Source organism: Talpa occidentalis, unplaced genomic scaffold, assembly GCF_014898055.3.
Source record: "Talpa occidentalis isolate TD23 unplaced genomic scaffold, MPIMG_talOcc4v2.1 talOcc4.10, whole genome shotgun sequence".
Taxonomy (NCBI): domain Eukaryota; kingdom Metazoa; phylum Chordata; class Mammalia; order Eulipotyphla; family Talpidae; genus Talpa; species Talpa occidentalis.
In genome coordinates this window covers 15,741,476-15,762,822 of record NW_023600993.1, presented here as the reverse complement: position 1 = coordinate 15,762,822, position 21,347 = coordinate 15,741,476, and the positions used below count along the sequence as shown (strand labels likewise).

General features: G+C 36.5%; 1 long non-coding RNA gene across 1 annotated transcript in view; it reads right to left on the bottom strand.

Annotated features, from left to right (window-relative positions):
• Nucleotides 1-15,245: 15,245 nt before the first annotated feature.
• The window catches only part of LOC119252585 (uncharacterized), a 164,276-nt gene continuing 158,174 nt past the window's right edge, over nt 15,246-21,347 (bottom strand). Inside the window, exon 5 of the long non-coding RNA XR_005126853.2 lies at nt 15,246-15,275. This is a non-coding gene — a long non-coding RNA (uncharacterized LOC119252585). The remainder of the gene's footprint in view (nt 15,276-21,347) is intronic.

Sequence of the window (21,347 nt, the reverse complement as noted above, 5' to 3'; positions counted from 1 at the left end):
ATTTCTGCCTCACATATGCTTCCCAAAACCTAAATGCTTTGTATCTTCCTTTGATAAGGAAAATTCAAGTTGATATGTTCTCTAAAATGGACATTAAAGCAATTTCACATACTGAGGTCTCAGCTGAAGTATCACTTCACTTTCATAGTGAGCGAACGCTCCCCAAATGTTCAAGAAAGCAAGATTTTGAGTCTTAGGTCCTTAGAAGCTGCCGGCTGCTATTATCACACTCCAAGGCAAAATTCTTCATAACTAAGCTAATAAAAGCCAACTTTGGCAGAGACATTACATGTGTAAATAATAGTTCCTACCATAGAATGATTATCCGCTTTACAAATGGAACTTACCTTCCATTTTGAACACTGAGTAAACTAAGGTTGAATGAAGTTAAGGAGCAAGTCCAAGATCACACCATGAGCTGGTACATGGTTGAGACAGTCTTTAAATTCAAGTCTGATTGACTATAAAGCTTATGCTCTCTTCACAATAAGAGACGATCTCCCATATTTGTGTCTTCCTGTACCATCATGCGAACTGTTGTTGACTGTGCCACCACCCATTCAGGATGTAGAGATGTGAAAAGTCATCTTCACCTCCCGGGCTGGGAGTAAAAGAATTCACCCTTTCTGGAAAGGGCAAGGGTGATATCATCACATCTTTTAGGTCTGAGTGGAAAAGAGGCAAAGCTAAAAAGAGTGTAGTTCAAATGAATGACATCCTTGTTGCCATTTACAAGAAGGAAGGGAAGCAAACAGAATTAAAAGCATCAGTTTAGAATTATGTCTCTAACAATTTTTTTGTGATTATATGTAATGATTTTATTTTATTCCTTACCACTATCTTATAATTTATTTATATTTTTGTTGTTAATATTTTTTTTAGATGCAGAGAGTCCAAATGACTTGTCCCAGATTGCAGAGATCACCATAAGCAATATTTCAGGGTTTTGAAATCTGGATTTCAGATTCTCTAACACCAATTATGAACCTTTCAGCAATCTTAAGCAATTTAAAGCTAACCAGTTATTACAGAGATACCCAATCCATTCCATAACAATAGAACCACTAGAGTCCACTTTGCATGAGGGGTAGCAGAAAATAGGAAGCATGAGCTTTGGTGATTTGGGGATAAGAAATCAAAGAATCAAAGAGTTTGGTTATAAAACTGTAAAATCTACATGTCCTATGACTCAGTACAATCCATTTTGGCTCTGAGTTTCTGATGAGCATTGTGGGGAACTGAATTTGCAGAGTTTCATTGACTGCTTCTTCCAGAAAATGACCCCAGCCTAGTGAATTGGCCTTCATGAATAGCAGAATAGAGACAATGAAGTACAATACTATAGAAGTAAGATCAGATGTCAGCTTTAAAGGGTCAAGTGGAAAGCTGTGGTCAGAAAACAATCCCAGAGCTCAGAACTCAAGAAACAAGTTGGGAAACAAAATTTGGTGGGTTATCACTCAAGAGACACAATATACTTAAGGCCAAGGGTCAATTCTTACCATGTTATCTTGAAGGGATTATACTAAGTGAACTTAAGTCAGAGGAGAAAGACAAATACCATAAATACTGAATGATTTCACTCATATGTGGAATATGATGAAATAAGGCAAGGTAATGAGACAAAACCAAACCAAAACAAATTCTAGAAATCATACTACAGAGTTGAGGCTATAAAATAGGAAGGTAGAGGAGTGTAGCAAAGTGAGGAGAGAACCCAATAGACTCATGATGAAATATTATTGTTGCTTTGGTGGTGGATGTGGTGTAATAACACACATTTGAAGAGGTGTAAACCTAAATCCTAAAACATATACAGTCCTGTAAACCAACATTACCACAATGATTTTAAAAATAAAGTGATTATTGATAGAATTAAAAAAAATAGAACTCATACTATGCAATAGCCATCCCGATTACTGGGCCACTCTGTGTAAGGATAGCACAGAGGAACAAAAAGGTAAAGTGCAATTGAAGAGATAAATATTAGAGGTTATTTCTATGAAAGAAAATCCTAACAGAGTAATTTATTTATCTACATCTATTTCATTAGTTGGAAAGTAGAAATACTGCAAAAATCATTTACTTAAAGCTATTTAATAGCACCTACCCAGTTTGCAGTAGTAGGAAAAGAACTGTGTCGCTCCAGGAAGAACACTTTCTAGTCCTAACATAAGGATCGGTACTTATGATTTTCATATCTTTAATGAAGTAGCACTGGCAGTGAAGAGCATCCATTTGTCCATTTTCACATTGAGAAGTACATCGTGATATCTTTTCCCCAGATCTTCTGAGATGCATTTTCTTTTTTGTGTAAGGGAAAGTGTGAATGGACAGGTAACAAATTACAGGAGAAAAAGTCATGAAACTTGACTCTTAAAAGTGACAGAATAGCAAGAGAAAGAGATGTTTTATTTTTTAAACAGAGTTTTGCATCTAGCATTTGGCTACGCAGTGCTGAAACACTGTATGGAATACACACAATTGCAAATTACTTCCATATAGCACCGACACAATTAAACTTCATTCAGTTCTTCGATGCAATCCAAAAGAATGCCACTCTAATCTACTCCTAGTAACTTTTCCAGAAAAGAAGACTGGGCAGGTCTTAGGAAAACTCACTCCTTCCCCAAGTAATGAATAATTATTCACACCATATATTTATCAGAAGTTAGATCCAAATGCAATGTACCTACCCGCCAGCTGCCACGAGTGACTGACAACTTTGGTAATTATAATACAATTTTGAAGGGAATATATTACTAGTTTGACATCTGGAAATCGGAAATCTAAACACTTATGCAAGTATCTAGTGAAGAAGTGTCTCAATTCACATTTGTGTCATGCCTTCTTTATGCCATTTTTAAAGTCACTTTCCATTTTTAAAGGCAATCTTGCTAAACCTGCTGTCACCGCAGTTTGATTCCTGTGGATTCAAAAAGGGTATTAATCCAGCTGGCCTAGGATAAAGCAGATCCCATTGTTTAGGGGAGAAATAACAGACTGGTTTACTCATGAGGACAAAAAAAGAAAATAACATTTGATTGTGCTGTTATTCTAATGCCTATTAATTAAGAGACATTGACGTAGCCTCTGATAAATATATAATTCCACATATGACCCCATTTTCATGCCAGAAGGTTGGTTAAGTATGATGGAGGGGGATTACTTAGAAAGAAAGTCACAACAGAATGGATGACGTTGTAAGTCGGTACTATACAGAAAAATGTGTAATTCTAGAAATTTAATTCACCAGAGCCAGAAAAAGATGTCATTTCTTCATCATGTATGCATCTTTTTGTGGTTTTAATGGTAAATTTTTACATGAAAGTTTGTATATTAAGTAGTACGAGCAAGTTTTGTTTATTTTTAATTGAAGTACCACAGCAATAGTGGCAATTTTTTTTGTTAGAAGAAACTTGGATATTAGTGATGAGTCGTTTATTCTAATGAGCATTTTGAAGAGGCTCCTGATTTTCTGATAGGATTATGTTCTAGCTTGGTTGGTCTTTGCATTTTGAAAATGAGAGAGAAATAGAGCTGTGAAAATTCAAGTGTTTGTTGTAAAGACCTGGCCCAGAATTACTTTGGACAAACTTTTGGGAATTCTATGTCAGTAAAATCCCTAGGTATACTTTTATATATTAAATTCTAACTAAAGAATACCTGAGAGACACCAAGGTTTTAGTTGAAGTTAACTTAGAATTTTATTTTATTAAAAAACAACATAAAAACCTCGTCTGCCAGGGAATTGAAGGCAACACTAGTCCAAATGGCTGTTGGAGTTGAGAACCATGCACACCTATGAGTGAGCCTGACTGTATACAGTGGAGGGAACTATGGGGCAGCTAGAAACAGCATGCATATAAAATATGGATTTTTACTGGTAAATAAATGTTAGTGAATTTGCCATTTCTGGGAAGCATTACACTATCATTGAACAGCAACAGTTTCCTCTCCGTTAAGAAATTAGGTCAGTGGTAAAAAAAAAAATAATGTCCACAAAATCATAATCTGAGAAATAAAAATGCTGTTTCTAACTAAGAAGATGTACATGCAAATACTTTAAAATAATGGCTGAGTGACTTATTTTCAACTCAAGTGAAAAAAAATTTTTCAAAGTGAGCTTTGGGATGACAGAGAGATTTATCCGTAAGTGAATTAATAAAGTATATGCATTTTAATTCAATAAACAATAAAAGTTAAATATATTACATCTAAAAAGAGAACCTATTTTTATGGACATCGAGTAAATTTTCCCTCTAATAGTCTTACAGGAAACAAAATATTCTCTAGTTGCCTACACCCTAGAGTTGCTTTTCTGCCTCATTTTTTGGGCACATAATGAGATGAGTAGTAATTATCAGTAGTTGTACCTAACAGTTCCCAGGAGAAAATACTAATTGTATAAAAATAGTTGTGGTATGGAGCAATGCACCCAGCTCCAAGATGGCATTAAAAAAATGTTTCAAGTCCTGCTCTTCTGCTTGTTTATGAAAAGCCTGTGAGAAATCACAAACTCTCCATGTATCTCAGTTTCTTCATCTGTAAAATATTAATGATGATATCACCTGGCCCCCGGCTTAGAGCTGTAGACAGAAACAAATGAGGTGGCCACGTGACAGTCTTTTGAAAGGTGAATGTCCTGGATGGATCCAAACATTAACAGAAGGAATAAATGCATGTAGGGCTGGTCACAATATGCTTACATCACATCACAGCTTATTTTTTTTTTATAGGGATACAACTTTATGCTAAATTTCCTATTGTTTCTTTATTATATTCATTTTGTCTAATTCAATTATAAAACATCATTCTCTCTCTTCTCGCTCCCTCCCCCCTGCATATATATTCTCAGTGTACCTTAAAGTTACTTTCATCCCAGAACAGGTAACTTAGAACAGTGCATTTTTCATGATCTATTTTCAGTGGCTTGTCTACTTAAGGATTCCAGCTTCTTTTTCCTAACAAATACCAAGTACCCAATAATGAGTAATAATACATTAATAATACATGCTGCATTGAAATAGTGTCACAATTCCTTAAGTGTCAAACACTTAAGTGGTTCAATATATTCTAGTTGTTCTTAGACAAACTCTGGCACCTGGCTTTAAAATGGTGGCAAATATCATGTATACTTCCCTTGCATAAGGAATGGAAATATGAACACTTTGTACCTCCCTCCCCAATAAACCTCCCCAGGGTGCAGCACCTAATGCAACAAAACATAGTTCCCGTGGCAGAAGCTTTCTATTACAGGATGGAAAATGTTTCAAAGTCTGTAGTTGGTAGAAATGCCATAGAAGCTGTAATGACCTTTGTAACAAAAGGGGTGAGTCCAGTGATATTTGGAGCTTTCTTGTATTGTAACTGAATATTTCATTTCCTTTAATTTTTTTTTTGACCTTTGTCTCACCACTGCATGCCATATTTAGGCCTGAATGGTTCAGAGAAATTGCCATTTCACTGAGACTTGACCTGCAGAATCAGAGGTCCAGGGTTCTAGTCACTTTGCTGAGATAGACCTTGGGTATAAACAGAGGTCAGACTAGTCCAAAGGGCAGACTGGAACCAAAATGCCTATTTTTGCACATGATTTAGCATGAAATGGACTCTACTGCATAACTTAAGTGACATGGCGGGCTAATTCTTGAGAATATGGCTATGTAATGAAGCAGTAGAAATAGACTTGGAATCCCAGCCAAGTGTGGTACAATTCCAAAGGACATGTTCACTTCTGCCCAATGAGCATTTTGTCATCACTTTGTGGAAGGAGACTTGCAACAGGACTCCCTACAAATTCACGTAATTTGTAGTCAATTTTTTTTTATTTCAGTGTTTGCTTCAAAGAACTAGTTATCCTTCAACTCTTTTCAGTAATATGTGTACGTTCATTATATCAAGATTGTTAATTATGTTGCTCACATGGTCTGGATCCTTACTGACATTTTATCTGCTTGATCTATTGTCTGTGAGAAACTGTGTTGTAGCCTACAATACAGTTTATATAAGGTGTGCATAGATTATAAATTCTTTTTTTTTTTTTTTGGCGAATTGAAGTTCTTACCATATAGTTGCCTTAACTCCAATAATCTTTCAATTAAAATTCCATTTTATCTGATATTCACATATTTAAAACAGCTTCTTTTGTTAGCATTCGCCTGATTTATTTTAGTCCATCCATTTCCTTTCTGTATTCTTGTAACCTACCTCATGTTTTATACATTTCGGCCACATTTATCTTTTAACTGGTAAGCTGATTCTGCTTATATTTAATTTTATGTATGTACATGAATATATATGCATATTAATTCCTTTCATTCAGTTTTTCTTTTCCTTTTAATTATTGCTTTCACCAAGCCCTATTTCTGCTGGAGTCATTTAAATTGAAAATTTTACAAAGGAAACAAGTCCTAAAAAAGTTATAGGGGATAAAATAATAAACAGAAATATGGAACTAAACATGAAAAATTCAACCAAAATTTGGCAATAATAAGTCACCTCAAGGGCAGACACTGAATGGGCTAGAGGAATAGACATACCTTGGAAAAACATTCAAGGAAAAAAAGGGAATTCCCAAAAGGAATGTAATAATAAATGCAAAGTTAAAAATTATAAGAGAATAATATTCTCAATTATATTTTAACAAAGCTAAAGAGAACTCCATGAAATAATTTTCATGGAAAATGTACTCTTCCAAAATTATTCTAAAAGAAGGAGTGCCTAAATTATTAGTAATGTATGTAGAAATTGGAATAGCTATATAATTATCTTCCGATAAGCCTTTGGTACTGTACCATTATCCTGAGTCCTTTTGCATTTTAAGGGAAACTTTCATTTGAATAAAATATAACATATATCAATACTTATTAAAAGATAGAATTTTTTTAATTTATTTAATGGAGTGGTATTATTTTGATACCAAAACCCCAGCAATAATAGCAAAATAAATGAGAATTAATCCTATAAATCTTCCTTATAAGCATCAGTGCCAAAAAAATCATACAATCAAATTGAAAGACTTCAACAACATTTAAAAATGATTGTCCTGGGCCTCCCCGGTGGCGCAGTGGTTGAGCGCTGGGTTTCGAAGCTGCCCGCGGCCTCTGCAGCGCCGGTTCGATCCCCGGCTGCTCCCCGGCCATGGGAGGAGGGTCCCACATGGCGCGCAGACCTCTCCTGCCGCCCGCTGCTCCCCTCAGCAGTGTACTTCGGTCCTTCTGCCTGCTCTGCTCCCCGCTCTGGCTCTGGTGAATTCTCTCACCCTCCCGCGCTTCTGACTGTACCCAGTGCATGTATAAACAAAACAAACAAACAAATAAATAAATAAAAAAAAAAAGAGAAAAAAAAAAAAATAAAAATAAAAATGATTGTCCTGACCAAGCATAAGTTATTTGAAAAAAGTAAAATTTGTGACATTAATAAATTTACTAATAGAATAAAGCACATAACAGAATAGGTAACATAAGGAATATAAAGCAATTATCTCAATAGAGGGTAAAAAGGCATTTTGTAAATGTTCACAGCTACCACAGATGGCAAATAGCTTGCTCCATTTGCAGAATTGCAAGCATAATGACTGACAACAAGAATAAAGTTAGTTTTGGAAGATAAGCATCAAAAAGTAACAGGGGTTATAACATGAAGGGTCTTGTATTAACATAGCCTTTATAGTCAGAGACTACCATCAAAGAATTCTAAGCACAGGTATAATCTGACTAGATTAGCATTAAGCAAAATGACTCCAGCAATAGAGCAGGCACCAGATGGTAGAGAAATAAGACTAGAGACAAGAAAACCACCTATTAAGTATGAGAAAATTCTCTTAATACATGGAAGAAGTGACTGAATCGGAACTAAACTATGACATTGAGAATGGCATTGACGAAAATGAGTGTGATTTGGATGAGATTGTGACTTCATGGATGTGAATGATGAGAAGGAAGTACCTGGTGTCACCTACCATTGGGTGAATGGTAAGTCGTTCACTGGGCTGGGAAAATCAGGGGCATTCACACATGTGTTCACTGGGTGTCACTTGGAGGTGTGAGAGGTTGCTCAATAATTGTGCATTAAATGAGGAAATAAGACATTCTTGGGAAAGCAGAGATTTACGAGTAAAACAGGAAAAGCTTGTAAAGTTTGGAAAAAAAAACTAGTGAACACACAAATGCATGAGCTAACACACAGGATTGGAGTACAAATTCTGACGGACACTATTAGTGAACTTTCCCCAATTCAGGCTTATATAAATTGAAGGAAACAAACAAGAGGCTCAGGCAACACAGGGAGGTGGTGGAATTTTGAAAGCTGGCCCCACAGTTACATTCTTCTCACACTGAACACGAACTCCCTAGTCTTAAATTTTATCCAAAGCAGTTTTGAAGCTTCCTTCACACAGTGGGGAGAACTTAAAGGATAAAACATTTCCAGTCCATAAATGAAACGGTCAACTAGCTTATGTGATATTTTCCAGTGATCCATGTATCCCAGATTTTATATCTTTGATCCACAGTAAGTGCAACCCAAGAACATCCTGTAAAAAGCATTTCATTAATAAGGACAATTTCCTAACAAATATTATTTGTCAATTTCCCCACCAATCTTCATATGATGTTTATAGGGAGATTAGACACAGTCACTGACCTTCCCTACAAGGGTTCTCCCCGCCTCACGTACCCCTAATAATTGAGAGGTGAATTACATGCCAAGTGCTTTAATTCTTTCCTTTTCAATGCATAACTCAGTGGAGGACAGTGTCAACAAAGGAGACAATTAATAGTGACAAATGTTGCAGAAGGCTCAAATGTCTCTTTAATTGAACAATAATTATGTTATTGATTACCCTAGCAATATCAGTTTCAGGGATGAAATACAGAAAAATTACAGGGGGCTGTATGTTGAGGTAAACAAGAGAGAAAGAAATTCTAAAATAGATTTTTTAAAAAAAAATTGTAAAAAGAGAGGAACACAGAAGAAAAAGGCAAAATCAAGATTTTCTTTAAAAATTTAGTTATTTATATGTTAAAAGCAAGAATTAAGTAGAGAGGGAGATGAGAAAGAGACAAAATAGAAAGATGGATAATTACACAATAATTTGCGTGAAAGTCATTCAAATATTTGGCAAATGAGTAAATGAATGAACGAGGGCAAGACCCATGATGGTCTAGTAGTTTGAAATTACCCACTTCCCAATAAACCTTTGTTAGACAGTAGGGAATTATGCTTTTAAAATTATACTAAATGCAACATTATCAAAAGCAGGAAAAATTAAGATACACATTTTGATTGAATTAATATGGATATGATCATATAATCAGGAAATATCCCTGGATTAATTATGCTATGCAATATTGAACTCAGGGAACCTCAGTATCCCTGTTTTATCCTTGGAATTCTTCATTGTCCAAATTGCACCAAAGTGATAAAGGTAGAAAACTTATAATAAGCAAACAGACTGAATCAAAGACAGAAATAAGTTCTAACGTCCTGATTTCAAATATTATATTCTGTGGTCTGATTATAAATTCTATTATGGATCTAAAAATACAGTGCCCATACACCTAACTGTGGAAAGGGATATATTTATGTTAATTGTCTCCTAATTCTATCATATCCTCAGTTCCTGCTATAATATTCAGCATTCCATGAGAGAATAAGTTTTCTTACAACCCCTAGAGTTCATCTTTTTTATAGGTGAGTAGTATTCCATCGTGTATACATATCATATTTTCTCAATCCAGTTCTCTGTCATGGAACTCTTAGGTTGCTTCCTTAACGTGGCTATTTTATATATGTGTCAATGAATGTAAGAGTGCATATGTCCCTTCAATTTAGTGATTTTTTGCTTTCTTTGGGTAAATACCTAGGAGTAAGATGACTGAAATACAGGTACAGACATTTCATCAAGGTCAAGCACTAAAGAAAGAAGGGCAATAATGGGAAAGGAGTAGCAAAATCTTATCTGGCCTCATTGATTTGTAAAATATGCAAATATATTCTTTTCTCCTTATAGGAGAAACATTGAAAATCTTTCCCTCATTCACAGGTTGAATGTGCCCATGTCACTAATCCTGCTACATCTTACATACGCAGGATAACTATAAATGTAATATATTTTAAAAAGATAAAAAAGATTTCTACCCTATATCTTTCCTAGAGTATATTTACTTTTACCAGGTTGATTTTTTTTCTGTTGTTTACTCATTCTCATGGAAAATATAAGGAATGAGATTTTGTTTAAGAGGTTTATTTCAATTCTAATTTAGTTAAGCACAGGGAAAATCTGTCTCCTAACATGGTAAGCTATGACAGCAATTTTCAAATATGTTTATGAAAAAGGCTTAGGGAAGTTCTGGTCTATATTAATTCTAGCTCAGGAACAAGTGTTCCAATCAAATGAGGTTATTTTGGTTTCAGTTGTGTACTTTGTGGTTTGCTATACATTTGGTTCAAAGGGAAATTCAGCATTACATATATATCCTCCCTAGCTAACGTCATGTGCCTGGAAAGAATAAAGTTAAACTTCAAGGGAAAGAATTATGAGAGGTCTTCATGTTTCCATTTTATTTTAATTCCTTTTTTCAAATTTGAAATATGATAGGACATTAGCGTTTTTATATATGACCAAGACTAAAATTCTAATTAAGAAAAATAAATACTATTTACTCATTTGACCAAGTATAATTTTAGTTCATTACTTTCTATTTGAAGTTAAGTCAGAATCATATGGGTATATTGTAAGACACACCACGCTGCTGGTAAGAAAAATGGCACCAGAAACTAGGGTCTCTATGACTACATGACCTTGGCCAAGTTAGTATTTTTAAGACTGCTTTCCTTCATTAGTTGACTGAAGAGTTTAGGCGATAATTCCAAATCTTCCCTTCTCAGGATCCAGTCAAGGATGGATTGATGAGTTTAAGTCTCTTTAACGCTATAGATTTCTCTCTAACTCTTTTTGGTCCTCTTTGCAACTTATTTTTTTAAACAAACAAGTTCTATATTTTGCTGACTGCATTCTTGTGTTGTTAACATGCTCTTTTGTCCCTGTAATTCCTGGAAAATATTAAGTTGATATAGCCTTGATCAAATTCAGATTTAGATTTTTGGCAAGAATGTTTTAGATAGTTTTATGTTCTTCTACCTGGAGGCACAAGTTGGATTGCTTTGTGTGCACATAATGTTGGCAACTTGAAAATGATTGTTGTGTTCCTAATTTCCATAGAAATATCTAAGTTAGTTTTGGATAAACATTTCCAGAATATATGGTGATATTGCAAAAAGTTATGTATTCAATTTTATGTAACTTCCTCTTCCAGTAAATAAACCATAAATTTCTATTTATGTCTCCAGGTCAATAGAAATGAGCAACAGAAATTAAATGGATAGAAATACGTAAAATCACATAAGTGATCTAAAATCCAAAGTAATTTTCAAATCCTTGAGAGAAAGAGATAATCATATAAGGAAATAAGACTGTAGGTCATATTCAAAGCACTTAATTTTGTTATGGGCTTTGTTAACATCCTCATCTGTTAGCTTTCTGTTCTTGGAAACTAAATAGAAATAAGTCAGCATTCTCCCATACTTTTCTGAGACAGTCAATCTACTAGCTTCTCCAAGAAAGTTTTGGAAAATGGTCTTTACTGCAAAACTGAGTGACAATTTCTACCTTCAACCCTAACAGGAGAAAGAAATTTACCAGATGTAGCAATGGCATTAATGAGAACACACCCTCCCAGTTAGGCTGCACCAGAAAAAATCTCAAGAGGATAGAGCACATGGAAATCAAGTGATACCCCGTATAATGTAGGCACTAGGGGCAAGAAAAGATGCCTTGTTATAAACTTTTCTTAGTTTTAATGAGTGGGAGCGATGTGTCCATGTCAGAGAGAAGAATGGGCAGAGCTGGTGTCACAGCATCAGAAGCCAAACACATGAAGTGGAATAAAGGCTCTGCTGTCATCAGCCAAAGCTATTTGTGCAGCACATAATTATCTATAATTCTTCTATTATAGAATGCCTATATGCTCTTTTGGCATGTAGGGTAGCACATTAGACACATCCTAGAAGGAATCATCTCAGCAGGAGCATAAGTATATGAACAAGGAACTGTCAAGAACAATTATAGATCAGGAAGGAAGAGAAAACACAATCAAGTCTCTTGGGAATCAGAGAAAACTTTATCAAGAAAATTCTGATGAGGTATAGAATAGTACCCCAGTTTTGTGTTCCGAAAGTTATATGAGAGGCGTATAGAACTCTGAATACATTTTGCCATAGAAAGTTTCAAACATTGATAAAATTCCCAGGCAGACTAGAATCTTAGGACTGCTTTCTTCATCATTCAGCCATTCATCAAAAATATAATCTCCTATTGTGTCTAAACACTGGGGATGCAGAAGTAAATATGAATGTCTGATTAACTTAACACAAAGATGACTATAAATTATGCATTATCAGATATAACTATACTTCCCATCTATATTTCATCAAAAATGTGCTATAATACAAGTAGTGAAATAATGTTACAGATAACTAGTGGTTGAAAAATCACCATTAGAAAAGTACTTTTTAATAATTATCTACAAGTAGAAGAGTATGTCTAGTAAGGTTTGGTTCAAGAAGAGGGACATGAAGAGGGATTTGGTCATACTCGCTGTTTGGTGGAGACAGCAATGGATGAGAACAAGCTGCTGAAGAAGTAAGGAAAGTAGTACACTGCCAACTTTCTAAATGGAAGGAATAAGAAGTGAACTTCTCTTTGTAGTTATTGAGACTCTGGAAGTGGAGGCCATAAATCTTTTACTAAAGCCCTTTAGAAAATGATGGGCCAAAAAGGCCAACAAGCCTTCTAAACAAACATATTTGGGTTCCATTTGTTAACTGATACCCGACGGCAACACTTACAATGATACTTTTGGAATTTGATGTTTTTACTCAGTACATAATTATTATACCCACTTGCAACAAGGACTATTTTGTATAACCTTCCTTAGATCTATTTTAAAACTTCACATTTGAATAAAGGTTGCTTTTCATTTTCTTCCTTGGATCAAATGATGAGCATCAATTGGATTTATTTTATGGGGAATGATTCCTTTACTTTTTGATATTTGTGATTTTTAAATATTTTCTCTATTACTAAATCCAGGCTTTTTATCAAGAGCTAAGATTTTGTTTTTATTTTCTGCAATCACTTTTGTGTTCACACTTGCCCCAAGCACTCATCCTTTCAAAATTTCTCTTTAATCTATGGATTTTTCTAGGTCTCTAGGCTCACCTGTATTCTTCAAGAGCATTTCTACCAGCTCAGAAAATATAATCACATAAATGCATGGGAATAACTGTAGTGATATACACTATATTTGAACAATAATAAGATCTTAAACTCTTGGAAAAAGCTAAATTGAGAGTTCAATGCAACCTACATTCTCTCATCTGGAACCCATGTGCAATTTAACCCATGTTTTAGTAGTATGCACATGCAAATCTGTTACAATAGATCATTTTATGTGGTTCGTGAATTTTTAGTAAAAATTTTTGCCACTTATATCAAATATTCAGAAAGTAATGGCTAAGATCACAAGGAATATCTATACTTAAAGCCAGATACACAAAGAACTCTTCAGTTTACTTTGAACAGTACCGAATCTGACTTGGTGGTGGTGGGTTTTTTTGTTTGTTTGTTTAGAAAATCATAATAGCTTGTCTTATGTTAATGCCAAAATCAATATCTCTCACAAAGGTAATATGACCCCAAAAACTGACTATCCAAATCATGAAAACTTCAGATTCAAACATTAGGTAACTATATATCACTCATAGGAATGAGCTAACTAGTGACTATACTACACTAAACAGACACAGCCCCAAGACACATGTATTGGAACTATACTATTTTAACCAAGAATCTGAAAAATGTTTTTCGCAGGGAAAATGAAATTACTGCTTGACCTGATTATTGAAAATTTAACGATATTAGTCTACTAAAATAATGTATGTGAAATACTTTGCAAACAATAAACTTCCGTCTAAATCTATAAGATTGTTGTTATGCTCTGAATTTTGTCCCTGTAAGTGAAGCCCTAACATCCTAGTAACTCAGAATGTGACTGTATTTGGAGACAGCAACTTTAAAGAGATAATTAAGTGAAAATGAGACCATCAGGATGGGACTTAATCCAATCTGATCAATAACCTTACAAAAAGAGTTTAGGAGAAACAAAGAGACAAAGAAGCTGCATGCCCAGACCACCAGAGGCAGCAAGAAACTGACCCATCATCTGCAACTCAAGGCCAAAGGCCAAAGAGAAAATTAAACCTGCAACATTTTGATCTTGGGCTCTCAGCTTCCAGAACTATGAAGAAGTTTCTCTTGGTTTACCCATGTACAGTGTTTTATACGGCAGCCTTTGCAAATGAAGAGTTGCTACTATAGAGTTCCATAAAAGCCCCATCAAGCCAAAACAAATTTTTAATGCAATGGCTATCATAACTCTAATAGTTCCAAAGGGGAAAATTTTCCTACCTAAGAAAGCCCTATAAGCACAATTTCATCTATATATAATGAAAGAGAGGTCATTTCTATGGTAACCAAGACTCTTACCATATAGAATTTCGTAAACATGCTTAGTAGCCAGAAGCTGCCTGATCTTGAGACCTTAATCCCTTAATAGATCTTTAGTTATCAGTGCTAATTCCAACAGATTTCAGAACAGGTAATTATTTCCTCAATGATCCCATAAAGAGGCCATAGAGGAAGTTGTTTCTAAGGTGATAAGATCAGTGTTAAACTGGAATGAGGCCCATAATGTTTGTAGCCTGGTCCTTTGCTGACTCAGTCACTGAGACTCAATCTTCCAATCAACAGGCTTTGATGGTGGCCTATACTGTCACTTGATAATTAATTAGTGTGTTAAAATAACAAAAGCTTCTTTTTCAAAAAAAAAAAAAAAAGTTGAATAATAGAAGTTTTATCCTCTTCTAACATACAATCACTTCTTGTAGTAATGAAAAGACCTTTGTTGTGGATGTTTGCAGCACACATAATGAAGGAACAAGAACAGAAGATTTTTACCTTGAAGTAGAGTAAAGAGCAGCTCCAGCTAAGCAGAACCATGCAGGCCGTGGGGGCGAGGACTTGTTTTACTCCCATTCCCATCTTTCAGAGGTGTTGAATCCTGTTCAGAGGCTGCTTTCTATGAAGGTCAATGAGCTTCAATGTCTTCTGACTTGTGCAAGACCTTCTTTCCAAGACCCCGAAAGGAACCCTGGAAAACAAAATATTTTGAATTATTTGATATTAATGATACTTCTTACTTTTTAAAATTTATAATTTCTTGTTTATTCAAAATATTTACTTTCGGGGTCTCCCTTGTGGCGCAGGGGTTAAAGACACAGAGCTATCAAGCTATCGCCAGCCACAGAAACACGAGTTTGATCTCCAGCCAGCCAGGAAGCAACCCACACAGTGCAGCAGACTTCTCCTGCCTCACCTCCTGCTCTCCCCAGTAAATCTGTATTTCAGTAAATCTGCCTGCTCTGCTCTCCACTCTGTCTCTGGTGAATCCGCTCATCTCCTGCACCTCTGTTCTACACCCCAGTTCTTGTATGCATAAATAAATCTTTAAAAAAAATATTTACTTTCATGTCTAATTGTGAATTTCTAATTTTGTATGTACCTACTAAATAACAGTTAAGGTATGTGATCATAGCCATAAAAGATTTCTCAATTAGAGGGAACTTTGCCTACTGGTAGCTAATCAATAGGCAATGTCTGGAGGCATTTTCGGTGGCCCTAAAAAAAGGATCTAAAGAATGGGAGTCAGGTTGCAGCTTGACATCCTAAAATATACTAAACAACCTTCTGCCTCCAAAATTTACCAACCCAAAATGTCAATTATTCCAAGGTAGAGACCTTAAACTGTCTACTCTTTCCAAACTAAGACATGGTAAACCAAGATTTAGAACAAAATGTGTCTAATCACAAAGGACACTCTTTGTACTACATTACTCTGGTTATAAAAATTGAACTCTACTCCAACAGCAGCACCAATATCAAGGAAAAAGTTAGTCATTGTTGTATGGTACATCAAGGTCACTGCATTTGCCTCCTTAACGTCCCATAATGTAATAAATGGATATCCAGCTGCTATGCTGCATATATTGAATGGACACAGGCAAAGCAGACAGGTACGGCAGTTCTAGCCATTTCCAGGGCTTTCTGTTCCCATTAATGACAGCATTATATACTCAGTCATACAGTTACAGCCCAAGAGGCATCTTGAATTCTGTCCTTTCCTCTAATTGCTATATTTTACCCATCATTGTATCTCTAGAAATCCACTCCAATTTATCATCCTTTACTTATGTTCTAGCATTCACATTGGTGCATCCATTCTACACCACAGTCAGAATGATTCTTTCCAAGTCTCTACCAAAACATGTTAATCTCTTATGTCCTTAAACCCACATTAACTGCCCATCCTACCGTAACACCTCCTAAGTTAAAATCACACACTGGGGGCCTCCCCAGTGGCGCAGCGGTTGAGCGCTGGATTGCGAAGCTGCCAGCAGCCTCTGCAGCGCCGGTTTGATACCCGGCTGCTCCCCGGCCACCAGGTGAGGGTCCCACATGACGCACAGGCCTCTCCTGCCCGCCCGCTGCTCCCCTCAGCAGTGTGCTTCGGTCCTTCTGCCTGCTCTGCTCCCCACTCTGGCTCTGGTGAATTCTCTCACCCTCCCGCGCTTCTGACTGTACCCAGTGCTTGTATAAATAAATAAATAAAACAAATCTTTAAAAAAAAAAAATTACACAGTGGCCTCTCTTTGGTCTTAGACAAATCACCCATTGGCCAAAAAAGGTCCTCTGGGTCATGCATCTGCCTTTATTTTCTTTTCTTTTTTTTTTAAAGATTTATTTATACAAGAGCTGGGGTACAGTCAGAGATGTGGGAGGGTGAGAGGATTCACCAGAGACAGAGTGGGGTACAGAACAGGCAGACTGACCAAAGACACTGCTAAGGGGAGCAGCGGGCAAGACAGGAGAGGTCTGCTGCGCCATGTGGGAATCTCCCCGGCGGGCCGGGAATCAAACCCATGCTGCAGAGGCTGCGGACAGCTTCACAGCACGGCGCTCAACCCACTGCACCACAGGGGAGAACCCACATTTGCCTTTCTTTCTGGGATTATGTACCATGCTACTTTCGTCCCTGGTGTGCCAGTCACCACGTCTCTTTTATCAATAGTTCTTTGACATAGGCATGTTACTTTCCAACATAAGGCACTATGCTTCAAACACTCTACTTTTTTTTTTTTTCCATTGAACAGTGCTATTTTATTTTTTTTTTAATTAATAAATTTTATTTTTATATTCCCCAGTGATAGTGAAGGCAAAGATCAACAGCTGGGACTACATCAAATTAAAGAGCTTCTGCACAGCAAAAGAGACAATAACAAAAACAAAGAGAAACCCCACCAACTGGGAGAACATTTTTGCACCCAACACTAATGATAAAGGACTGATCACAAAAATCTGCAAAGAGCTGATGAGACTCAACAACAACAAAGAAAATAATCCAGTCAAAAAATGGGCAGAAGAGCTAAAAAGAAACTTCTCTGAAGAGGAAATGAGAATGGCCAACAGGCATATGAAAAAATGTTCAACATCACTTGCAATCAGGGAAATGCAAATCCAAACTACCATGAGATACCATCTTACACCAGTGAGAATGGCACATATTAAAAAAACTAGCAACAACATATGTTGGCGAGGTTGTGGAGAAAAAGGAACTCTTCTGCACTGTTGGTGGGAGTGCAAACTGGTCCAACCACTATGGAGAGCTGTGTGGAGATTTCTGGACCTACTAAACAAACACTCTACTTCTAACTCCAATTTATTTTTTATTTTATTTTTTTCTTAAAGACCCATTCATCCATGGATACAAGAGCTGGAGCACAAGCCAGGAATGCTGGGGTTGAGAGGACTTACCAGAGACAGAGTGGGGAACAGAACAGGCAGACTGACCGAAGCACAATGCTGAGGGGAGCAGCAGGTGAGCCAGGAGAGGTCTGCTATGCCATGTGGGCTGGTCCCCAGCCGGCCTAGGAATTGAACCCATGCTGCAGAGGTTGTGAACAGCCCCATAGGTTGCATCTTAACCCTTTGCGCCACCAGGGAGGCCCTCCTATTTATTTTTTAAAATCTAAAGCATCTTTCATTTACTTGGGTAGGTCTCATTTCCCATTTTATGTTCTCATAGCTCGAGAAAAGTTTCCTTTGTGAACTTATCAGAGCTATAGTTTTACTATACTTTATAGTTTATTTTATATGTGGTTACTTTATCTAAATAAAAAGTTGTTGCACTATCTCTTGAGAGAGTTAGTGTACAAATGGGAGCATAAATACTTGAATTAGTAAATGCAAGATAATAAAAATCTAAATAAACTTAGGGTTAGTAAAGTCTTTGCTCAGGGTAACATACATGGTGGATTAGGTGTAATTCTAAGTCATGCCTAATAAATCAAAGCCAATAAGGTCTTAGGTTATCAGAAATGGCTAAACCAGGTCAGTCATGCTAACAAAAAGGAAATTAACAAGAACAGTTGTGTAAGTTAAGTTTTTTGTGGAATGAAGCCTTTTAATTTGGGTGTTCCTGTGAACCACTTCATCATTCTCCCAGAGTAGAATTTAAGTCTTAAAGGGTTGTCACTAAGAGGAGGTCACTGGCACTTTCTTGTAGGGCCAACACTACCAGAGTAGCTGACGTTGGTGAAGATGATTCTGCAGAAGACTACAGACAGCATTTTCTCAAAGACCCAGAAGTCCAACTCCCAGGTGACTCCTCATGATTCAACAGAGGAAACAGAATTCCTGGGACCGGAGCCTACATCCTCTGACTCACACATGCTCAGTCTACTTCGAGTTGTGGGGCATCTCAGACTCAAATCATGTAGAGCCTGATAATTCACTAGAAGTAAGAAAATAGCTGCTTAGTTCTAAAAAAGTCTCACATCTTAGTAGAATCTAAGTTCAAACAGAGTAACCTGTTTCTTCTAAATGGCATGTAAAACACAATGCTAGAGTCAAAATTCAAGGCATTGAGAGTGCACTTGACTTCAAGACATTTATGTGTCTTTTCTTCTTCTACCAGTGCATTCTCCAAATTGCAGGTTATCTCAACTTAAAATGACCTTTCTATAAATCTGCCAAATAAGGTCTCTTAAAAATGAAAAGTGGGCCTTTGACCTTGATGAATATGGTAATATAAATGAATGGAAAATGTTTAAGCTATAGCAGCTATCTTAAAACAACTATAATTCAACAACCTGAAATTCAGCTTTTACTTTCAGTGACATTTCCATCCATTTACTATCATGCTGCCAATGATTAGCCATAAAACATAAAAATTGGGTTGGCTTTTTCCCAACTTACTCTCACATCAGCCAGAAACAAAACAAAGGGTAGGGGGCCCCTTGATCCTTCTTGCTTTTAATGTAACTTTATATAAATAAAGTAGGTTGCCAAGCCCTTTCTAAAGTTGAAAGCCAACCTTAAGTGCCAAATTGACATGACCCACTACCAGCAGACACATACTGGACAATAAGATGCTGAAATTAGAAGTGTTCATTATTTTGCATCATAAGCAGGTTCATTGTGCATTTTTCAAGCAAAATAACACAAACTGGTGACCCTCTTGACCCGGCTGGCACTTCCTCCGAGGGCAAACAAAAGGCAAATTGACTCGTTTTTCTAAAGTAATAACAGCAATGACAACATAATTGGTATGCAAGTGGCACCTTTCATAGGAACTACTGTAAGACTCCACATCAAAGACCAAGTCACCATGAAAATTCCAAGTTTAGTCCTAGATTTGGTCTAGAACTGCTGAGTGTAAAGCATTTCTAAAATGCTGAAATGTTCCAATACTCTTGGTACTTTTCCATCCCACCTCCCCTTTAGTAAAGAAATATCAGCCTAAAACATACAATTATTGAGAAAAGCAAAAAGCAGTTATCACTAATCATTGATTTGTGTCTTCAACCAATATTTAAGAGTCTGTGTGGTATGCAATATGCTATAGGAGAAATGAGACAAGGTCCAGCCACTCACTTATAAAAATGAGTGCTGTTTGTGTGCCAGCTATTGTGCTGTTTACCTTGTAAACATTTCATTTATCCTCACAAAACCCTCTAAGATAGTTAATAGTATTTTCTATTTTACAGGTGGTGGGATTGAAATTCAAAGATGTCATTTCAGCAAAAGTCACAGAATCCTATAAATAGGAAGGCAGGATTCACATTCATCCGTAGACTGCTACCTTTCATGAACACCAAGAGAAAAGAGATGTTTTCAGTAACTTGATCATAAGGCAGAATGAGATCATTAACAAATGCTACTTTTAATTTGGATTGCATGTAAGGCTGATGGAGAAGAAGGAAATACTGTGACATTTATTTGCATGTTTGTGTTCAGTTCTCTATGGGCTTCCTCTTGCTTTGCATCAAAGAGATCTGACTTTGCAAACTACATTTCCCAGATGCCTTTTCTGCCTATGTCGGGCCAATGGGAAGTAGCCAGCAGTGGAGGATGGGAGGAAAATTTAAACAAATTGTTAAGTCATGATTTTTCTCTTCCTCTCTATTCTTTGATCAGTGTCTTTGTTCTTTGAGCATTAGTAGCGGTGACTTCACCTTGTTTCAGCTCCCATTAGGCTAGTGCACCTTAGTTCAAGTATCTGCTAAGTGGCTCTAATACTGATTACACTCCCTCCTCCTCCTGTCCCTCAGGCACTTTAGTGAATGATAACTTCTAGGAATTGCTATCTGTGGGTTGTTTTCCTTTTCCCTCTGTGCTGCCTGTACTCTCCTAACACCTTGCTACTGACTCCCCATGCTGTGTCATTCTATTCAATGACTTGGCATAGCGGTTTTATTTTTCTGGCCAGATTCTAATTGATGCAGGTATCATAAAATTTCTGCAGGATTTGGAAAGACTGGGTGGATCTGACTAGTGTTAGCAGCATTTCTAGCCTCGTCTCTTTCTCTTACACTCCTGTGATGTGAACAGGCGATCCTTCCTATGATAAAAACACACATTGCGTTAAGTCCTTTTAAAATGAGCTACTAAGGCGTGCAGACCTCTCCTGCTGCCCACTGCTCCCCTCAGCAGTGTACTTCAGTCCTTCTGCCTGCTCTGCTCCCTACTCTGGCTCTGGTGAATTCTTTCACCCTCCCGCGCTTCTGACTGTACCCAGTGCATGTATAAACAAAAAACAAAACAAACAAACAAATAAAAATAAAAAAAACATGCCTCTATTAAAAAAATAAAATAAAATGAGCTA